Here is a 20971-nt window from a genome sequence, read left to right on the forward strand (position 1 = left end):
CTCCCTCCCGCTGTTTCCCTCCCTCCCTCTCTCTGTCTCCCTCCCTCCCTCCCTCCCTCTCTCTATCTGCCTCCCTCTGTCTCCATCCCTCTGTCTCTATCCCTCCCTCTGTCTCTCTGTCTCCCTCCCTCTCTCTGTCTCTCTCCCTCTCTGTCTCCCTCCCTCCCTGTCTCCCTCCCTCCCTCTCTCTGTCTCCTTCCCTCTCTCTGTCTCCCCCTCCCTCTCTCTGTCTCCCTCCCTCTCTCTCCATGTCTCCCTTCCTTTCTCTCTCTCTGTCTTCCTCCCTCCCTCTCTCCCTCCCTCCCTCTCCCTCCCCCTCCCTCCATCTGTCTCCCTCCGTCTGTCTCTGTCTCCCTCTGTCTCCCTCCCTCCCTCTCCTTCCCTCTGCCTGCCACCCTCCCTCCCTCCCTCTCCCTCCCCCTCCCCTGACTCTTCCTCTCCCTCCCCTGACTCTCCCTCTCCCTCCCTCCCCTGACTCTCCCTCTCCCTCCCTCCCTCCCTCTCTCTCCCTCCCCCTCCCCTGACTCTTCCTCTCCCTCCCCTGACTCTCCCTGCCTCCCTCCCCTGACTCTCCCTCTCCCTCCCTCCCCTGACTCTCCCTCTCCCTCCCTCCCTCGACCCCCTGACTCTCCCTCTCTCTCCCTCCCCTGACTCTCCCTCTCTCACTCTCCCTCTCTCTCGTTACCCTAACTCTCCCTCTCTCTCCCTCTCTCACCCTCCCCTGACTCTCTCCCTCCCCTGACTCTCTCCCTCCCTCACCCTCCCCTGACTCTCTCCCTCCCTCTGTCTCTCCCTCCCTCGTCCCCCGGCTCTCCTTCTCCCTCCCTACCCTGACTCTCCCTCTCTCTCCTCCCTCGCCCTCACTCTCCCTCTCCCTCTCTCACCTTCCCCATACTCTCTCTCTCCCTTCCTCACCCTCCCCTGACTCTCTCCCTCCCTCTATCTCTCCCCCCCTCGTCCTCCCCTAACTCTCCCTCCCTCTATCTCTTTCCCCTGACTCTCTCCCTCCCTCTCTCTCCCTCCCTCCCTCGCCCTCCCCTGACTCTCCCTCCCTCCCTCTTTCTCCCTCCCTCACCCTCCCCTGACTTTCCCTCCCTCGCCCTCCCCTGACTCTCCCTCCCTCGCCCTCCCCTGACTCTCCCTCCGTCTTCCTCCCTCGCCCTCCCCTGACTCTCCCCCTCTCTCTCCATCTCCGTCTCCCTATCTCTGTATAGGCGAGGTGTAAGCATTCTATTAGAAATATCACGAAAAGCAAGAGCTCTTTGCTGCACACATTGAACCACCTTCCCCAGCCTTCCCAAAATCTGCAGCACATTATTAATGACACACTGGTTCATCTCTCAACAAAACGATGCGTAGTTGATTAACTCTGATTTTCCCCTCTTTAAATGTGAACATCATAACTCCACCCCTTTCGTTAAACCAATGTTAGCTCACGATTAACATGTTCGTCCCAAAAAACTACCTAACCCATCATGCACTGGTGGAACTATTCAACAATATGGACATAAGGTATACCCTAAACATTTTCAAAAAACGTTTTTTTCACCTATTACATCAATCAAAACTCTCGCCAGGCAATAAAATCTATGTACCCCGCCCTAACTTTTGATGTTCAACACGCAGTTCATACTGAGTGACAATTCTTAAGATGTTGACACATTAGAGATAGTCCTTAGTAAATATCTCAGAATTGATGATTGAGAAAAATTCGTCATCTGAAAAAAATATCCAAATAGTTCTTGAACTTCTTCCTCCAGGATGAGACTTCCTGCGTGTGTGTTTTCGGAATCTTTGACCATTAGACGCTGGGTGCAGCATGTAAATAGGGCAAAAAGATTGCTTATGCAAGAAAAAGAGTGTTACAGTGCAGACAGCATACGTGACGATACAACAATGTATGTATTAATAATCCATGTTTCCGAAAATAATTGTTCCAAAATGATCTCACAAATTGCTTTTATTCTTCATAAACACATGTAAGAAGCAATGGTATTTTGCACAGCTTCTCATGCTACGGATATGCCTACCCAGGCCTTTTTCTTAGCACGCGGAAAATACAACATCATCCTGCCTCAGCTTCTATTACCCATGGAGTTCAAAGCCCACCCCCCCCCCCTTGTGTGGCAGCCCGGATTGTGACAGCTTGCCTGGCACGCACACAGCCGCACCCGAGCACTTCACGGGTCTTTAAAAGACCATTAATGTGTTAATGAGGCTTTGTTCTGTTTCATCTCTTCTGAGGCCCTGCAGCTCCACTCAATGGCTGGAATCCCCTGGCCCCCATAGAGGTGAGCCTCTCCGAGTCCAGGCTGCTGCAACCAGCGGTGTTTACTGACACACTTGACTTTTTTTTTTAAACTGGTACATGTCTCCAAGGTCCGTGGGCCGCCAAGAAAGGCTTGTCGGGCCGCTGGCGGCCTGCGGGCCGTACTATGAGTACCCCTGCTCTACACCAATGCACTCTATGGCACTCTACTCTGCATCATTCCACACCACTGCACTCACCAACACTCTACCACGCAACACTCCAGTGTACGGCGCTCTACTCTGTACCACTCCTCTCTTTGGTACCTCAATCTGCAGCACTGCACTCTGCAGCACTGCACTCTATGCCACCGTGCTCTACTATGCAACTCTCTAATGTACACCTCCGCATTCTACAATGGTGCATTGCACACTTCTGAATTCTATGCTGCTTAATTCTAGGTTGTTGCACTCTATGCCACTATACTCCGCAACACTGTACGGCAATGCACTCTACACCATTCTACTCTATGACACTCCACTGTACGCCACTTGACGCAACTCCACTCTTTGCCATTCCATAACATGACACTCACTGCCTCTCCATTCTATAACACTGTATTCCACTCTTCGCCATTCCACTCTGTGACACTCTCCTCTTCGCCATTAACTTGTAGCCATGCTGAACAGCAGCCTCACTGGTGTACAACACTGCTATAACACATTGGCAAAGCCAATTGCTCTTGCATAAGGGAGACCTATTGGCTTTGCCAATGCTTGTTTTAACACGGTGCATGCCCTGTTTTAACACGGTGCATGCCCTGCTTTAACACTCTCAGTCTCCTTCCTTGCCCTCCCATCTCCCTCTCACCTCCTGCAGCCATACATCTACACCTCGCTTCCCCCTCACACCCCAACAAACAATCAGCATGATGGAGCTAGTCTGTGGGGGAGGTAGGGGCGGGGAAGTGAAGGTGCTTGTGTGTTTGTGTTCAGGGCCAGTCAATGCTGTACGCACACACAACGGGCCCCTTGCTGCCTCCTTGTATTCAGCAGGGAGGGCGCCTCGTATCTCTCCGCCCAGAGCACTATCCGAGCAAGAGCCGGCGCCGCTTGCTAGATGATGTGGTCTTTAGGAAACAAACGTGATGTGGGGCCCTTTTTTGGCCATAACCCACACCTAGTGGCTGCTGACGTTACCTGCCTTATCGAGAATATATCACAAAAACCAGGCTAACTGCTTCTGTGCCATATGAATTTATAAATATGTTAAGCAGGTGTTGCGCAGCGCCCTCAAAAGAGTAGGCCCTGTGTCAGATAGCGCCCCTACCTTTTTAATGGCCCTTCTTCCAGAGCCTAGGTTAATAACTGGACATTATTTACATCTATAATGTCAACTTTATACACAAAACAGATATAGGTTATGTTCATGGCTATTGCATAGACTGTTATGTATAGTCTATGCAATAGCCATGAGCATCCTTGGTATGAATTGCACTTACATGTTTCGCCCTAATGAGCGACATCGCAGCACAAGTGTGAATGACAAACTTACAAAAACAGGAACGGGGAATGAAGCCCCCGAAAAAAATCAGAGTAATGAATAGATTTCTACAGCGAACCACCATGAGAGCGCGTGGCAGTCATGGCCTAAAGGTAGCACAAGGCATCATTCACACTCATGCTTCAGCTCGAAATCAAACCCAGAGCGTGAACATGTCACCATGTGCATTTAGCATGAGTTTCATATCGTCGAAAAGACGATTCTTCTTCATTTTTTGCTGGCGGAAATTTGCAGGAATACACATTCTGAACCATTGACTCAGTAAACATCATTGGATATGCGTGGGATGCCTGACTGCCAGTGTACAGTGAAAGCTAAAAATAGCAGGATAGTTTCTCTATATAGACATCCGTGTTTTGCGAGTCAACTACAAGATGAAAGAAAGACGGAGAATGCATTGGATATGGCATTTTGAAAAGGCCGTATGACTTGCCTTCCCACACGGTGGAGCGGCGGGGACACAAGCGCCTCTTGCAAGGGCAGGCACCTCCTGGGACAGCGAGGCTTTTGTTTTCTTAGGGCTGCATTAGACATGCAGGTCACGTGGCGAGGAGGGCCTGGGAGTTTAAGTTCCGCTGGGGACAGGTCCTCCAAGATCCGCGAGCAGCCTGAGCTAGCTGGCATTTCTGTGCTGGGACCCAGACTTGGAGTGTCAGGTAAGAAAATATTCTATGCTTTGCGGACTAAACTAGTGAAAGTGACTCATTTTACACGAGTTTGCTGCTGTGCTTGCTCGGCACAGTTCTGAAAGATTTGCCGGTAACAAACTTGCACTAATTCAAGCTGAAAATTAAAATGAATTGAGGTTGATATGCTGCCTGGCATATGTGAAATGGATGCTTTCGGAGTTAATAAATTGTATGCAAATATTCACGTTTAGATCAGGGTGACAATCTGTCTTTCTCCACACCACTTCATTTCCATGCAAAGGGAGGCAGTAACCCCAGCTCACTCGGCGCCTCGTTACCATGATGATGGTGACAGAGCGAAAGCGCTTGGGTTGATTTTACTGCTGCTAATTTATGCCTTGAAATAAAATAAATATGAAAAAACGAAAAAAAAACGAGTGCGACCCTTTCTCCGAGATGTGGGTCTCCAGCTACCGTCTGGTTAAGAAAAAGAGTGCAGGCAATTCTAAAAATTATGAAAAAGACAGATACATTTATTAGAAAAAAAGCGCATTCAATCAATCAATCATAGCATTTGTAAAGCGCACTACATACCCGTGAGGGTCTCAGGGCGATAGGGGGGCTGGGTGGGGAATGCTGCTACTGTTTGAAGAGCCAGGTCTTGAGGAGTCTCCTGAAGGTTAGAAGGTCTTGGTTCTGCCGTAGGCGGATGGGGAGGGTGTTCCACGTCTTGGCAGTGAGGTGGAAGAATGATCTGCCACCGGCGGTCACTCTTCGGATACGGGGGACGGCGGCGAGGGCGTGGTCTGCGGAGCGGAGCTGGCGGGCTGGGGTGTAGAAGCTGAGTTTTCTGTTGAGGTATGCTGGCCCGGTGTTGTGGAGTGCCTCGTGTGCATAGGTGAGGAGCTTGAAGGTGATCCTCTTGTTGACGGGGAGCCAGTGCAGGCGGGGGATGTTCAGGATCAGGCGAGTGGAGGCGTTCTGGATGCGTTGGAGTCGTTTCAGGAGTTTGGCCGTGGCTCCTGCGTAGAGTGCGTTGCCGTAGTCCAGTCTGCTACTGACCCTTCGCCTGGGTGACCGTCCTTCTAGTTTCGGTGGGGATCCACTTAAAGATCCTGCGAAGCATGCTGAGGGTGTTGAACCATGAGGAGGAGACAGCGTTGACCTGCTTTGTGTGGAGAGTGTGGAGTTGAGGATGACCCCTAGATTTCGTGCATGGTTGGTGGGTGTAGGGGGTGCTCCTAGTGCCGTTGGCCACCAGGAGTCATCCCAGGCAGAAGGGGTGGAGCCAAGGATGAGTACCCCCATCTTGTCCGAGTTCAGCTTCAGTAGGCTGTTCCTAATCCAGTCGGCGACGGCCTTCATTCCTTCGTGGAGGTTGGTTTTGGCGGTGTGGGGGTCCTTGGTGAGCGAGAGGATCAGCTGGGTGTCGTCGGCATAGGAGATGATGTTTAGGTCGTGCTGTCAGGGGACGATGGCGAGTGGTGCCATGTAGACTTTGAACAACGTTGGGCTGAGAGATGAGCCTTGGGGTACGCCGCAGATGATCTCGTGGCTTCGTAGCGGAAGGTGGGGAGGCAGACGTTCTGTTGTTTGTTGACGGCCTTTTCGATGACCTTCACCGGGAACGGGAGCAGGGAGATGGGTCGGAAGTTCTTGAGGTCCTTGGGGTCCGCCTTAGGTTTCTTTAGTAAGGCATTGATCTCTGCGTGCTTCCAGCTCTCCGGGAAAGTCGCTGTCTCGAAAGAGATGTTGATGGTTTTCCGGAGGTGGGGTGCAATGGTTCTGCTGGCTTTGTTGAAAATGTGGTGTGGGCAGGGGTCCTCCGGGGATCCGGAGTGGACGGTGTTCATGATCTTGATGGTGTCGTCGTCGTTGATGTTGGTCCAGGCGAGCAGGTGGTTGGTACGGGTGGTAGTCGTGGGAGCGGGGGTGTCAGCTGTTGCCGGGGTGGTGACGGCGTTGAAGCTGTCGTGGATGTCTGCGATCTTGCGATGGAAGAATGTGGCCATGAGTCGCACAGGTCTTGTGATGGAGGGATGTCGTTAGTGTTGGAGCTGGGGTTGGAGAGTTCCTTCACGATGCTGAAGAGCTCTTTGCTGTTGTGTGCGTTGTTGTCTAGGCGGTCTCTGAAGGCGGTCCTTTTGGCGGATCTGATGAGTTGGTGTTGTCAGCGGGTGGCGTTCCTTTGGGCTGTGTAGCTTTCTGGTGTTCTTTCGCGGGTCCAATTTTTTTCTAGTTTTCTGCAGGTTCGCTTGGAGGCCTGGAGGTCTTCGGTGAACCAGCTGGCTCTCTTGCTGGTGTGGGTGTTTGGGGGTTTCTTGAGCGGAGCGAGGGTGTTGGCGTAGTCTTTGATCCATTGTTTGAGGTTGCGAGCTGCGGTGTTGGGGTCGGTTGGGTCTGCGGGTGGGCCCTTGGCGATGGCAGCTGTTAGCTGGTCCTCAGTGATCTTGCCCAAGCTGCGGTGGGGCATCTGCTGGGTGCGGTGGTGTGTGGTGGGTTTCCGGAAGGTGAAGTGGATGCAGCGGTGGTCGGTCCAGTGGAGTTTGGTGGTGTGGTCGAAGAAGACGAGGGTGCTCGCTGAGAAGATGGGGTCAAGCATGTGGCCGGCGGAGTGTGTAGGTGTTGTGACGAGTTGTCTGAGTCCAAGGTTGCCGAGGTTGTCGATCAGAGTGGAGGATTTGGCTTTGTTGTTGTTCTCGAGGTGGAAGCTCAGGTCCCCAAGGAGGATATAGTCCATGGAGGCGAGGGCGTGTGTGCTGACGAGGTCGCTGAGGGAGTCGCTGAACTGCGGTCGGTGTCCGGGGGGGGTCTGTAGATGAGGGTGCCGCTGAGGGTGGTGTTGGGATCAGTGTGGATCTGGAAGTGCAGGTGTTCGGTGGTGCAGAGGGCGTCGTCACTGTGTGTCGAGATTATGAGAGTGCTTCTGTGGACGATGAATATTCCTCCTCTTATTTCGTTGGTGCGGTCCTTGCGGGTGATCTTGTAGCCTTCCGGAATGGCTATGGCGATGTCAGGTGCCGAGGAGGCAGTCAGCCAGGTCCGTCAGGAAGGCGACGATTGTAGTTTGGCAGCCAGAGTTTCAGCCCTGTATTACTTTAGGGAGGGAAAGCAGCTCAGAGCCACAATCAATATGGCCTACTGTGGCTCTCTTCCCCTGTGCTGGTGCACAGACAAGCAATCTAGCGCAAACCTTTGCTATGCAGTGCAATTATGTGTCCGTGGCATAGTTTTTGTAGTGGAACGGTATCCTTCCAGTACAAAAAGGCTATGATTAGACATTTTTTTTAATGTATTTTTTTAACATTTCACATTTTGGATATGTGCTGTAATGCGCAGACAACCAGTGACTGAAATATTTTGAGAAATGTAAACATTTCTTCCACTTACCACCCGTTTCAAGGAGATGTTATTTTTTACACAAAGTCAGCTCTAACAATCTTTGTAGATCTAACTTTATATCATAAACCATATAGGGTAGTTTACTGTGGGAACACCCAAGTATCATCATGGAAAGCCCCCTTGATTTAAAGTCGCACAAACCATTGCAAAGTGATATTTGCACAACATTTAGGGAAGGAAACATTCCACTGCAAAACATTCTTAGCGTTGGAAAGTAAATATTTTATGTTGCGTTTAGTCACTAAATGTGGCTTTGCAGCAGTGCAAAGTGATTGTAAACCTGCCCCAATATTTGTTATCATTGATTTGTTTTTCATTAGGCCCATGGTACTTGTTATTGAACCTTGGTCTAAGCTGTATTACCTTTAAATATACAGTAAAACATATGATATCTATGTATGCAGTTTTTGATAGTATGTGCATATTTCAATATGCAGTGAAGGCTCTGATAGCCATTACACAAGTACCACTGCTTTGATGTTCCTATTTGGGTATTTGCAAAGCACGAATATTCCAAGAGTGACAGATTACTTTAGAGAGCCAAAGCCACTGTTAGCATTCAGAATTGTTTATGTAGAGAGTGAGGTGGGATTCTAAAGTCAGCCCATCGAAAGATGTTGACCTGGAGCGTTATTGAAGTGTTGCGTCTTCAGCTCTTTCCTCAGTCGGCGCCGGTTCTGATGGTTATATGGATATGAATCCAGATCCTGAGTGCATAGATGCAGAAAACCTTTTCCCTTAGTTTTTTTTAGGTCTGGTGATACTTAAGACCTTTTGATTTTGCTACAATTATATATGATATTCTTACTAATACAGGCTTTCAGCCAGCCCGAGCCTCTTCCTTTGGTTTGTTGAGTCATTCACACTTTCCCCCCACCAGCATACACATGGGGCAATCGGTCTGCCAACTTCAGCCAATGGCTCATCTCAAAGTGAGTACCATCATTCTGCTCTTTTCCAAAGGGCACAGCCATACAAAGTAGGTTCCATTAGTACTAGGTGCTGCTATAGCAAAGAGTGCTTTGAGAGGCCAAACAAGATTTGTATTTTTAGCCAATGTTTATTTTTTTATATTGGCAAGGGCCTGACAGCTCCCCAGGATAGTGTTTTACAAACATCACAACACAACAAACATTCACAAAGATAAAAGGTTGGCAGTCAACACCAGAACGATTGGCTTTGACAGTGCTTGTTTTTCTTACATTTCTTCATCTCTAGTCCTGCTGTACTGGCTGCTTTGCATAAAAGTAATACATTTCATCTGACTTTAATTTAAACCAATGTGAAAGTAGCAAATTTAGTAAGTATTTTGCACAGTTTCATAGCTCTTACTGTTTTAGTAGGAATAAGTTCCAGTTTGTGTTAATTGGGGGCTGCTTCAAGGGCATCAACAATGCACCTCTTTAACATCTTGTGCCGGAGTAGCTTTCAGTGAGTAGTTGTGGTGACATTAAACCTTAAAATTGTTGTTGATAGTTCCTTTGAGTTTGATCGAAAATGCTGGTCGCTAAACAGGAGCTTAGACATACCAATATACAAGGATATTATGATGGAGCCATGGGGTGGAGGAACAAATGAAACATAAGAGCAGAAAGGAAAAGAATAATAGATTCATAGAATATCGATAAGGGTGGAGAGAAGGATGGGTGGAGATTATGATGGATGAATGTGTGGAAAGAAGGAAGGAGTGAAGAAAGGGATGGATGGATGAAAGAAGGAAGCATAGATGGACAGAAAAAACAGGGCATGGGCAGAAGAAAGAATGGGTGGATGGAGAGGAGAACAGATGGATAGAAAAGGAAGTATTGGTAGATAAAAGGATGGATTGATGGCTTAAGAGAAATAAGAATGAATTGGTGGATGCATGGAAGAAGGAAGAAATCAAAAAGAAAACGGGAAGGATGATGGATGGATGATGAAAGAGAGAAGGTTGGAGAGAAAGATGAATGGGTGCATGGTTGGAAAATGACAGGGAAGCAAGAAAGAAGCACTTTATAGATTGGTGGTTTGAAGGAAAAGTCATAGAGAAGGGAGATTAGAAAGAAGTAAGGAAAGAAAAAGAGCAAAACAGGCATCAACAAGAAAGGAAAGAAAGGGTGAAAGACAGAAAAGGACAGAAAGATGAGCAAAAGTAGGAAGGCAGGAAAGTTGTAAGAGAGATGGAAAGAATGAAGACAGCTGGAAAGCTATAATAAAGAAGAGCAAAAAGGGCTAAGAGACAGAATAGATGGTAGGAAAGATGGAAACCGCTGGAAACAAGGTGAAACAAGAAATTTAATATAAAAAAAGAAGGCAAGAACATTGGAAGACCTATTGCAATAAAGATGTGGGAAAGACTGAGGTGAAAAAGCCTTTATCTCGCACCCAATCATTAGTTGGATGGCCAACTATAGTAGGTAGCCCTGAATAAGTCTGTTGAGCTTCATGAGTGCTGATTGAGAATTTCCTGGAAATATTTTAATTTGATGGTCAATTTCTTTGAGAATTGAGGTGAAAATTGCAACATCTGACCCTATCGAGGTCTATTTATAAACTGCGTTTTGTAGTACATGAGTAATACTACAAAATGCTATTCACTAATGTGTGTTACTCCTCCAATCCTATCTTTTCTGTGCAGCAAGCTCCACCACATGTGCAAATATCTCTGCACATGCAGCTGTCTGTTATAGAAGAAAATGTGGGCAGGATATGTGAGGTGGTGGGAAAGTTGGTATACTTACTAACCCTGGGCATAGTACTACGCTATGCTAACGGAGCATACCTAGTTTAGCACAGTACATAAAGTGAACTTAATCACGTAGCGTAGCAGCTAAACAAACAACAGCCTCAGATGCTTTGATAAAGCAATTTTACATGCTAAAAAGCATATAACCAATTCACAAAAGTTAACTTTTTCAATGAAAACATTAGGCAATGAGAGAGGTGATGATTTTGGGGTCCCCCCTAACCTAGGGGGAGGACCAAGCATATGCCTTGACAAAAGTGCATAAACAGAAAGCACATCTTGTTGAACTTCGTGGTGGTCACATCCTCTTAGGACCACCCCAAGCACAGTTATTGGCAAAAAATCAATCCCAACCAAAGGCCCTGTAAAGTATTATAGGACGAGATTAGCAGTGGGCAGTGAATATTATAGTATCCAATATCAAAATAATTCTACAAAGAGCTGCAGTTCAACTAGTTGTTACTAGATGTCCCTCACAAGTCAAATACAAAGCACTGAAATTATTCTTATTTCAAGCTGCAGTTCCACTAGTCTCTAAGAAAAGGGTCCTCCAAAAATTAATGACAGTGCCCGTGTCTACCTTGTCCACCCCTCCCAATTCTATCCATCTGGTGAATAAATCCACCAACACAATGACATACCTGCATTTCCCATCCTTACATGTAACAGCTCCCGTAATGTATAATGCTACCTCCTCCCAGGGTACATTGGGACTACCAATTGAAGATAAAGGCAGGTTGAGAGTCTTCAAAAATTTGTCAGCATTTTCACAGTCTACGCAAGTCCTCACAAACCTTTCAATCTCAAGATCCACTTTCAGCCGCCAATACAACATCTTGATGTTGCGTTTGGTCCTAGTAATACCTGAATGTCCTTCATGTCCAATAATAATCAACTTATTCTGTACAGGATGGAGGGGAAAAACTCTTTCCCCTCCGCAAATGAACTCATCACAAGCACTTAGCTTGTCTCTTTCCTCCCAAAAAGCTTTCAAATCACCATCCCACTCCTTCCTGCGTACCATTCCCAAGCCATTTATAATCCTGTTCTTCACTTCCATCAATGTGTCATCCTTGATACATGCCTCCATCAATTCCTCCTTCTGTATACAGCAGGAATATTCCTGTGCAAAATTTCCAGCAACAGAACAGTCACTTTATTGGTCTTGGTCAAATTCCTTTAGCGGTAATGACATTCTACTAGGAAAATTGGCATTTACATTCTTAGTGCCAGGTAAATATTGTACCACATACATGAAATCATGCAATCCCATGGATAAACGAGCAACCCTCGCTGATGCTCTGCAAAACCCTTCTGTTTGGCTTGTTTGGTTACAACAAACAACCACTGGCAATCTTCATTCACATTGAGAGTTGTGTTTCATTAAGGACCTAATTTTATGCATTTTGTGCAAAACATTCCCCACAAAATTTGCATAAAATTTGGCTAAACCAAGAAAGCATCGTAGTCCTTCCTTATTTCTGTGGAAAGGAGCATTAACAATGGCTTCCACCAACTTCATTTTTGGACTGATGCCAACATCAGTGATCTCATGACCCAAAAATGTGACTTTCTTTTCTACAAATTTGCATTCTCAACTCTCACCAGCCAAACCTTTAAGCTTAAGGATGTCCACAACCTTCCTCATGAAAATGTTCGATCCTCATCAACAAAGGGAAGAGAGAGAGGAGAGAACATATGCGCTCATTCGTCTTTCCTAATTTGAGATTCAACAAGCAAAGAGAACAAACTCAAGCTATGCTTTAAATAACCCAGTCATCAGGGCCATCAGAAAAACAGTCTCCCTTGCAGGGAACCCGTTAGGATTGTAGAGGAACCCTCACCCACCAACCTACTTGGTGGCATGCTTCATCATTTGGTTCCCATCCAAGCAAATTTTCCAAAATACTGTTCATCGTGGAAGATGTCTATCTTCCACGATGTCAAAAACAAATAGAATCCGTGGTCTAGTATACCGCATACCTCAGAAATTGAGTCTAAGAACGCCCAACATTATTATTGTATTGTGGCATACTTATATAGCGCAACCTGTCACCACCAAGGGCATCCTGGCGCTTTGACCCGTACTCAATGAAAACAGTAGCTCAGCCTATCCTAGGAAAAAGATGAGTCTTTAAAGCCTTTCTAAAGGATAGGAGATCTCCAAGGCTTCTCAAGGATATAGGCAGAGAGTTCCAGAGTTTGGCTGCCGCTACTCTGAAAGAGCGGCCCCCCATCCTCACTCTCTGGAATCGTGGGACTACCAATAGCCTGGATGACGAAGAGCGTAAGGCTCTCGATGGACAGTACCAGGCAAACATTCGCCGCAAAGGAATGGGGCCCAGATCGTGAATAGCCCTGAACACAATACATGCTGCTTTGTAGCGCACCCGAAGATGAACTGGCAGCCAATGAAGTTCTCGCAGTGCTGCCGTAGAAGAACTATGGTAAGGGCGAGAAAGGGCGAGTTTAGCAGCGATGTTTTGCACCCTTTGCAACTTGCCCAAGAGTGTTACCGGGGCCTCCAGAAGTAGTGCGTTACAATAGTCAAGTCGACTTAGGATGGTACAACGCACTACTTCTGGTCTGGCTTGCACAGGGAGGAGAGGAAGGACCTTGCGCAGCATACGAATCAGCATCATACATGTTGACGAGATCTTATTCACATGTAGATCCAACTGCAGGTTAGGCCCAAAAGTGACGCCTAAATTGCGCGCTGATTGTGCCGCAGACACCGTCTCTGAGAAGGACGGAGGCCAGAAGTCCACTGGGAGGTCGCGAGGAATTCGATCAGTGGAGCAATGTAAAACCTCCGTCTTAGTTCCGTTGAACTGTAACGAGTTCAGCCGGAGCCATTCCGCTGTCGCCTGCATGCACCGATGAAAAGTCTCCAGTGTGACTGCGTCCTGTCCCTCCAGAGAGAAGACCAGCTGGGTATCATCTGCATAATTAAATGCAGAGATACCGAAGGTTTTAATGAGCTGGACCAGGGGGCGGAGGTAGACATTGAAGAGTATGGGGCTGATGGCCGAGCCCTGAGGTACTCCTTGTCCCACTCTCCGTTCCTCCGAACTGAAGGGGGGTAATGAAACCCGTTGCTGACGGCAGTCCAAGTAGGAGATTAACCAATCCCTGGCCTTGTCCCTGACCCCGCATTCCTCCAGCCTAGAAATCAGGGTGGGATGGCTGACCGTGTCGAACGCGGCCGACATGTCGAGCAGCACCAAGAATGCTGCCCGACCACTGTCGACTCGCGCCCGCAGGTTGTCTAACACGGTCACCAACGCGGATTCCGTCCCATGTGCTGGGCGGAAGCCGAATTGCGTCTCATCCAACCAGCTGTTCCCTTCTAGGAAACTGGACAGAGCACGGGTGACCAGCTTTTCCATAATTTTAACCGGAAAAGGGAGCAGGGAGATTGGCCGGTAGTTAGAAAGGCAGGCAGGGTCGAGCGTAGGTTTTTTTAAAAGCGGGGATACCACTGTTCTTTATCAAAAAGAAAAAGAAATCAAGAAGATGCAGAAAACAGAAATGAAAAGGCAGGCAACAACCACCTCAGGATATTTGGTATCCCATCATTACACATTTAAGTGCCCAGTGTCATCATCTGGGTTTCCAAACAACTGTCTCCCACTCTCGCTTCATCATTAGGGAGCAGCAAGGAGGTTAAGTTGTATCCTCTCATAGATTCTCACAAGGGAAAGACAAGTGCAAAAGGGATTTTTTGCTTGTTTATGAAATTTTTGTGAATAAGAGCAGTGCAAACAAAAAAACGTGAGTTAAAATAGGATAAACTCCAGAGCTATGCAATGCAAATATTCCTTTGGTGCTTACTCTGAAAAGTCTTCCAATTTTAAACCAAAGTGCCAGTGAAAAAAAGGGGGGGCAGTTAGAAGTTAATCACTGTCTCGGTGGTCTTCCACGATGAACAGTATTTTGGAAAATTTGCTTCATGTTGAAAATTTAAAACACGGCTTTCAAGAATATGAGGCAAAAGTCATCCTAAGGTGTTTCTATTCCATTTACACAGAGATAATATTCACACATAAACTAGAAGCGTTTTACCTCGGGACCTACTATAAGCAAAATGTAATTGTTTAATACTATGCTTGTGCGATGAGTGGATGGTACAGCAAGTTGTTTATTTTTCCAGATATTAGAGGTGCTTTGCATACTATTTGCGTGCTCTTGTTTTGTGTGGATTTTTTGTTCTGGACATGTGAGAGAAATAGGTTGAACATTTTAGTGGGAGCTATGGCTTGTGGAAACTAGTTGCAGACATAGGGTTTCTTGGTGTGATAGTCGGGCTGTTTTCAGTGTGCACTAGCACGTAACATTATACATTTTTGGGAGGCATGAGAGAAAGTCCACAACATGCAGCATTGTTTTTCTTTGCAGCTCTGGGTTGTTGAATGTACTTTTTTTAGAAATCCACGGTCAGAAGAACTGGTTTCGGTGGGTTCTGTTTCAGTTACCTCTAGTGTGTTCTGCAGTATGTTCTGTCCTGACTTTGGGGGAGCCACAAAGGGCCTGATTGGGCTCACGCTCTTGCGCGGGGGCTGGACGCGCAGCAGTAAGGACATGCACCGACACCAGTGTCTTGGTCGGAAGTGACGTGCCCGAGCGCACGTCCTTCTTTTATTTCACGCCGCAGGCCACGCCTGGCATGCGGATGTAGGGGTGCGTGTGCAAGCTAGACCGCTTACAGACATTACATCCCTATCCAACTATACCATTTTTTTTTTTCAAACAGATGAGAAGAAACAGACTCAGTCTTATAACATGTTAAACGAAATGCCTGGGTACTTGCGTGTCCCTTGTTGACAGGCTCAGGGTCTCAGCAGACAGGCATAGTCTTTCAGTTTCTGGCTCGGTGGTGGGTTGGGCCTCAGATTGTAATTGTAATTGTAATTGTAATTGTAAAAATATTTGTTAAGCGCGGTTGCTGCCCGTAGGCGTCCAAGCGCTGAGTTGAGGCAGGGAAGTGATGGGAAAAGGAGCTAAGGTACATAGGATTTGGCAAACAGCAGTGTCTTTAAGTTTTTACGGAATGAGAGGAGGTCTGGGTTGGACCGGAGTGAGAGGGGGAGAGCATTCCAGAGCCTGGCGGTGTTCAAAGAGAACAGCCTACCCCCAGACCTGGCTCGCTTCACTCTGGGAACAACGGCGAGGAACGCCTCCGTCGACCGAAGGTTCCTGTTAGGGTGGTAGGGGATGACAAGGTCGTTGTTAATGGCTGGGCCCGTTTTCCAGAAGGCGCGGTGCGCCAAGCACAGCGCCTTGAAGGCCACTCTCTGCCTCACTGGCAGCCAGTGGAGACTTTTTAGAGCAGGTCTGGCTGACTGGGTGCGCGGAATTTTCAGCAGGGTACGTGCTGCACAGTTTTGTACAACCTGCAATTTTCGGAGGGTCATCTCAGGTGCCCCCACGTATAGGGCATTGTTCGAGTCCAGGCGAGACTGGATGAGACCTTGTACCGCCACCTTTTTGGCCTCTAGGGGAAGTAGCGGGAGAACCTTCCTCAAGATTCTAAGTAGGCCAAAGCATGTGGCGGACAGTTTTGTGGCCTGGGTGGAGAAGCAGAGTTTGTTGTCCAGCCACACTCCCAGGCTTTTAACACTTTCCTTAGGGGTGGGGGGGGGCCCAGTGCACTGGGCCACAAGGAAGTGAAAGGCACAGGAGAGGTTGGGCCTAGGAGCATGAGCTCCGTCTTTTCTCCGTTTAGTTTTAGGGAGGAGTTGGTCATCCATCTCTTAACGTCCTCTAGGCATTTTAGCAGATCGGCTGGGGAATGCCTGCTGTTCTCAGTGGCCAGCGAGACCACAAGCTGGGTGTCGTCGGCGTATGACACGATTTTAATGCCATATGGTTCGACAACACCCGCCAGCGGCCTCATGTACACGTTGAACAATACAGGGCTCAGGGAGGAGCCCTGTGGTACTCCGCAGCTCAGGGGTTTGCTAGAGGACACTGTCTCTCCGTCGAAGATCTGAAACGACCTCCCAGACAGAAAGGAGTCAAACCACCTTAAAGCGTCATCTGAAACTCCGATGTTATAGAGACGGTCCAGCAAGGTGGTATAGCTGACCGTATCGAAGGCGGCACTTAGATCAAGGAGGATCACTGCCACTGATCCTCCCTGGTCCAGTATCCTTCTAGTTTCTTCGGTGACCGCTAACAAGGCGGTTTCCGTGCCATGCTTCGGTCTGAAGCCTGTCTGGGATGTGTGTAATAGAGAGTGGTCCTCCAGGAACTGGACCAGCTGCGCGTTTATATACTTCTCTAACACCTTGCTAGCCCAAGGGAGAAGTGAGATGGGGTGGTAGCTGGAGTGGTCATCTGGGTCTAGGCTGGGTTTCTTCAACAGCGCCCGTACCATGGCCTACTTCCAAGCTGTGGGGACAGAGCAAGCGGATATGGACGTGTTTAGAAGATCCAGGATTAAAGGCAGAGTGGCTTTGCTTGCCTGCATCAGGATTTCTGGAGGAGCAGGATCACAAGGAGAGCCCGACTTGACTTGTCGTGCCACTTTGCTTAAAGTGTCGAGGTCCAGAGGAGGGAAGTGCTCGAGGGAAGGCTGGTCTGGGTGAAGAGGTGGTCTAGGGGGGAGTGGATTAATCGCATCCGGGGTTGTGGCTGCAGTTGGGAAGGTAGAGTAAGTTTTTAGAACTTTGTTGTGAAAAAAATCCGCAAGCTCGTTGCATTGGTCCTGAGTTTTGTTAGGAGGGGGTGCCGTGTTGGCACTGGAGCATTGCTTTATAATTTGGAAAATTTCTTTGGGCTTAGATTTCGCTTCTAGTATTTTCTCAGAGTAGTGGGTTGCCTGGGCCGTTCTGATCCCTTCTCTGTAGGCTTTGATCGCCTCTTTGTAGGAAGCCTTTTTATCTGGGAGGAAGTCTAAACGCCAGGCTCTCTCTCGTTGCCTGCAAAGGCGTTTTAGCTGTCTTAGAGAGTCGGAGAACCAGGGTAGTCTCTTCGAGGAGGATCTACGAAGCGGGAGGATCGAGTCTAGCAAGTGGGTGATCCAACTTTCGTAGTTGACGTTTGCCACATTGGGGTCTAGGCAGGGTGACGGGCGAGTGGAGTCCAGGTTATGCAGCCAGGACTCCAATGGGAGTTTTGACCAGTTCCTCCTGGTGGTGACTTGGGGAGGTAACTGGGGGGTTTTGTGTTTGACCCAGGTAAACGGGACCAAAAAATGGTCTGACCATGGAAGGGGGGTGGGTTGATCAACAGTTAGATCCAGGCAGTTACTAAATATAGGGTCAAGTAAATTGCCTTTTTCATGGGTCGGGGCTGCAACCAGTTGGGAAAATTGGAGCGCTTCCAGATCATCTAGTAATTCCTGAGCAATGTGGTCTGAGGGGGAATTGAAATGGAGATTAAGGTCCCCTAGGATCGTGTGGTTGGCGGAAGAAAGAATTATTTCCGCTATAATTTCTGGAAGAGACCTATGGAACACTTTTACAGGCTCAGGGGGGCGGTAGATCAGGGTGCCGGAGAAGGAGCTATTTGCGTTGAACTCTATGCAGAATGCTACACTCTCGCACTCAGGGATAGTTTCTGCTGTAGTACGGCATCGGTACTGGTTCTTCAATATGATCGCCAGACCTCCGCCTCTCCCTACCGGTCTATCCACTCTGAGGATATGGTAGCCTACGGGTAAGGCTTGAACCACGTCTGGCTCAGAGTGAGCAGTGAGCCACGTTTCTGTCAGGAAAACCGCGTCTGGCTTTTGCTCCTCGAGCAGCATGGCAATCTGTGTGCTATGTTTTGGTAAGGAGCGGCAATTTAGCGTGTACATACGGTAAGTTTGTGCCGCGGCCGACGGGGATTTGCGGAAGGAGTGTTTGCACCCCGAACATCGGGCGGGTAGCTCTGTGGGAGCAAAGATATGGGAGCACTGGGGAGTGGCAGTCCTGCCTATGCTGTATAAGGCCACCGAGCTGTAGGTCCTGCTCTGGGTGGGGTGGGAGCCAGGGTTTGTGGCCCGGGGTCCCGGCTGGTCGCGGACGGGCGCAGACGGGCTTGCCTTAGGCGCGCCTTCGGCGCGCAAACGGCGCTCCCGCTGCGCTCGTCTGCTGCGCTTCCTGTAAATGCACATATTTAACCCAGAGGGGGGTGTGGCCTAAAGTGGGCGTGGTCAGCGTGCACGCCTGGTCTGATGGCGGCCGCTGGGGATGATGAGAAGCGTGACAGCGTTAAGATCGGCTGTGCGCTCAAGAGATAGCAGATCCTGGTGGTGGTGCAGGGTTAGGAACACAGAGTATCTTCGGGCGTTGCCCCTGCCGCCTTCACTAGTCTGATGAGTGTCTCTGGTTGCAGCCGCCGGTGTTTGGGACGCTGCTGTGGATTCATGCTCTACCGCTTGACATTCTGGGGGGTTGGTCTTTGCTAGAAGTCGCCTTCCCGTTGGGTTGGATATCCTCTCCTGCTGCCTCCGATCGCTGCCTGGACTACTGCGGGAGGGCTTTGAACCACGAAGTGTTTCGCGATACTTCCTCTTCTCCTCTTTTGGCTGTGACCATGGTGCCTTTTGTTGATGTAACTGTCCACGTGCCTGGTTCATAGCGGGTTTGGAACTTCCCTCCGGGACGTCTGTTCCGGACAATCACTCGGGTCCCCAGGCTTAAGCTCTGTGGATGGGCCCTCCTGTGCATGCTGATACGTTGGTTCCCTTGTCGTCGCTGTGACTGGACTTCTTCTGTGTCGACCGGGGGTGGTGTCCAGCCCGGGGCAGTGGGAAGGAGGTCTCTCCGTGGTCCTTGGAACATGAGGGTCCATGGGCTCCTTTGTGTTGCGCAGTGGGGGGTGCCCCGGTACTCCCGCAGGAATTCGTGTAGCCTTTGCTCAGGATCCGCTTGTTCCACTAAAGCGATTCGGAATACTTTATTAAGGGTCCGCATAAACCTCTCCACATCTCCGTTTGCCTGTGGCCACTGAGGTGTAATACGGCGATGTTGAATCCCTCTGGTCGTAAGGAACGTGGCAAATTCCGCCCCTTGGAAGGGCGGCCCGTTGTCGCTCCGTATCTCCGAAGGGTAGCCGAACATGGAGAAGATCTTTTCCTATGCCGGTCCTACATGAGCAAACGCAGTGGAGACAACCCTCTCCACTACTGGGTACTTGGAGTATGAGTCGATGGCTACCAGGGTGTGTCCTTCTCCCGGGAAGCTTCCAAAATCTATGCTGACCTTAGTCCAGGGGGATGTACAGGCATCTTCCGTGATTATTGGCATGGGTCTCTCCAGGTCGCTCGTCAACTGGCAGGCCATGCAGCTTTTCACATATTCCTCCACCCTGATTTCCAGATCCGGAAACCATACCTTCTCCCTCATGCGCACCTTCATTTTCGTCGTGCCTTGATGCCCTCCATGGGCAAGTTGTACCGCCCGGTGTCTCAGGCTGTGGGGTATGACCAGTCGTGATCCTCTCAGCAATACTCCGTTGTCCGTGGCACTCAACTCGTGCCGTATTCGCCAGAATTTTGTGAGTGATTCTTTGTCTTCCGCGACCCAGGATGTGGGCGGGCGTAGATATTCAGCCCACGATCCATCTTGGACTGCCTGAATCGTTCTCCGGTATACGTTGTCGGTGGTCGCGGCTTCCTTTATGTCTTCTATTGTCATACTGTTTGGGCATGATGTGTGGGCCACCCACTGAGCATACTCCTCACAGTCGTCCTCCGCTGGTTCAGGTACTTGTTGTGAGGGATGGCGTGACAAATAGTCCGCGGGAATTTTGGCCCCTGGGCGGTAGGTGACTTCCATGTCGTACGATTGCAGTTGTATCACCCAACGTTCAATGCGAGGTGGCGGGTGGGGGGCAGTTCCCTTGAAAAGGGACACTAGTGGTTGGTGGTCAGTGACCATTACAAACGGGTGGCCTTGTAGGTATAGGTGGAAATGGCCGCAGGCCCACTTGATAGCGAGAACCTCCCTCTCGATCTGGGCATACCTGGTCTCCGTCGGGGTTAAGGCCTTGCTGGCAAAAGCTAATGCCGTCCACTGGCCGGGTTTGTGTTCTTGGGTCAGGACAGCGCCGAGACCCACCGGGCTGGCATCCACGATCACCTCCGTACGCTTCTTGGGGTCGAAGTAGGAAAGTGTGGCCTTCTCTAGGAGCGCATCCTTGATCCCCTGGAATGCTTCGTCTTCTCTCGAGCCCCACTGCCACGGGACATCTGTCTTGGTTAGCGCTTGTAGCGGCTCACTCCGGGTGGCCAGGTTCGGTATGAATCGGCCACAGTAAGTGGCCATACCGAGGAAGCTTCTCACTTCTGTCGGGGACTTCGACGCTAGAGCGTCTTTGATGGCCTTGGATTTCCTCGGATCAATCTGAATGCCCTCCTGGTTGAAGACATAACCAAAGACTTCTATTGAGGGCTGAAAGAACTGACATTTT

At 49.2% G+C, this 20971-nt stretch overlaps 1 protein-coding gene across 1 annotated transcript in view; it reads left to right on the forward strand.

Annotated features, from left to right (window-relative positions):
- The first annotated feature begins 4267 nt into the window (after positions 1–4267).
- Positions 4268–20971, forward strand: part of LOC147751686 (dihydrofolate reductase-like) — a 111564-nt gene continuing 94860 nt past the window's right edge. The window contains exon 1 of the mRNA XM_086939155.1: positions 4268–4467. The gene's annotated coding sequence lies outside the window, so the exon portion shown is untranslated. The remainder of the gene's footprint in view (positions 4468–20971) is intronic.

The sequence above is a fragment of the Lissotriton vulgaris genome, chromosome 1_1, assembly GCF_964263255.1.
Source record: "Lissotriton vulgaris chromosome 1_1, aLisVul1.2, whole genome shotgun sequence".
NCBI lineage: Eukaryota > Metazoa > Chordata > Amphibia > Caudata > Salamandridae > Lissotriton > Lissotriton vulgaris.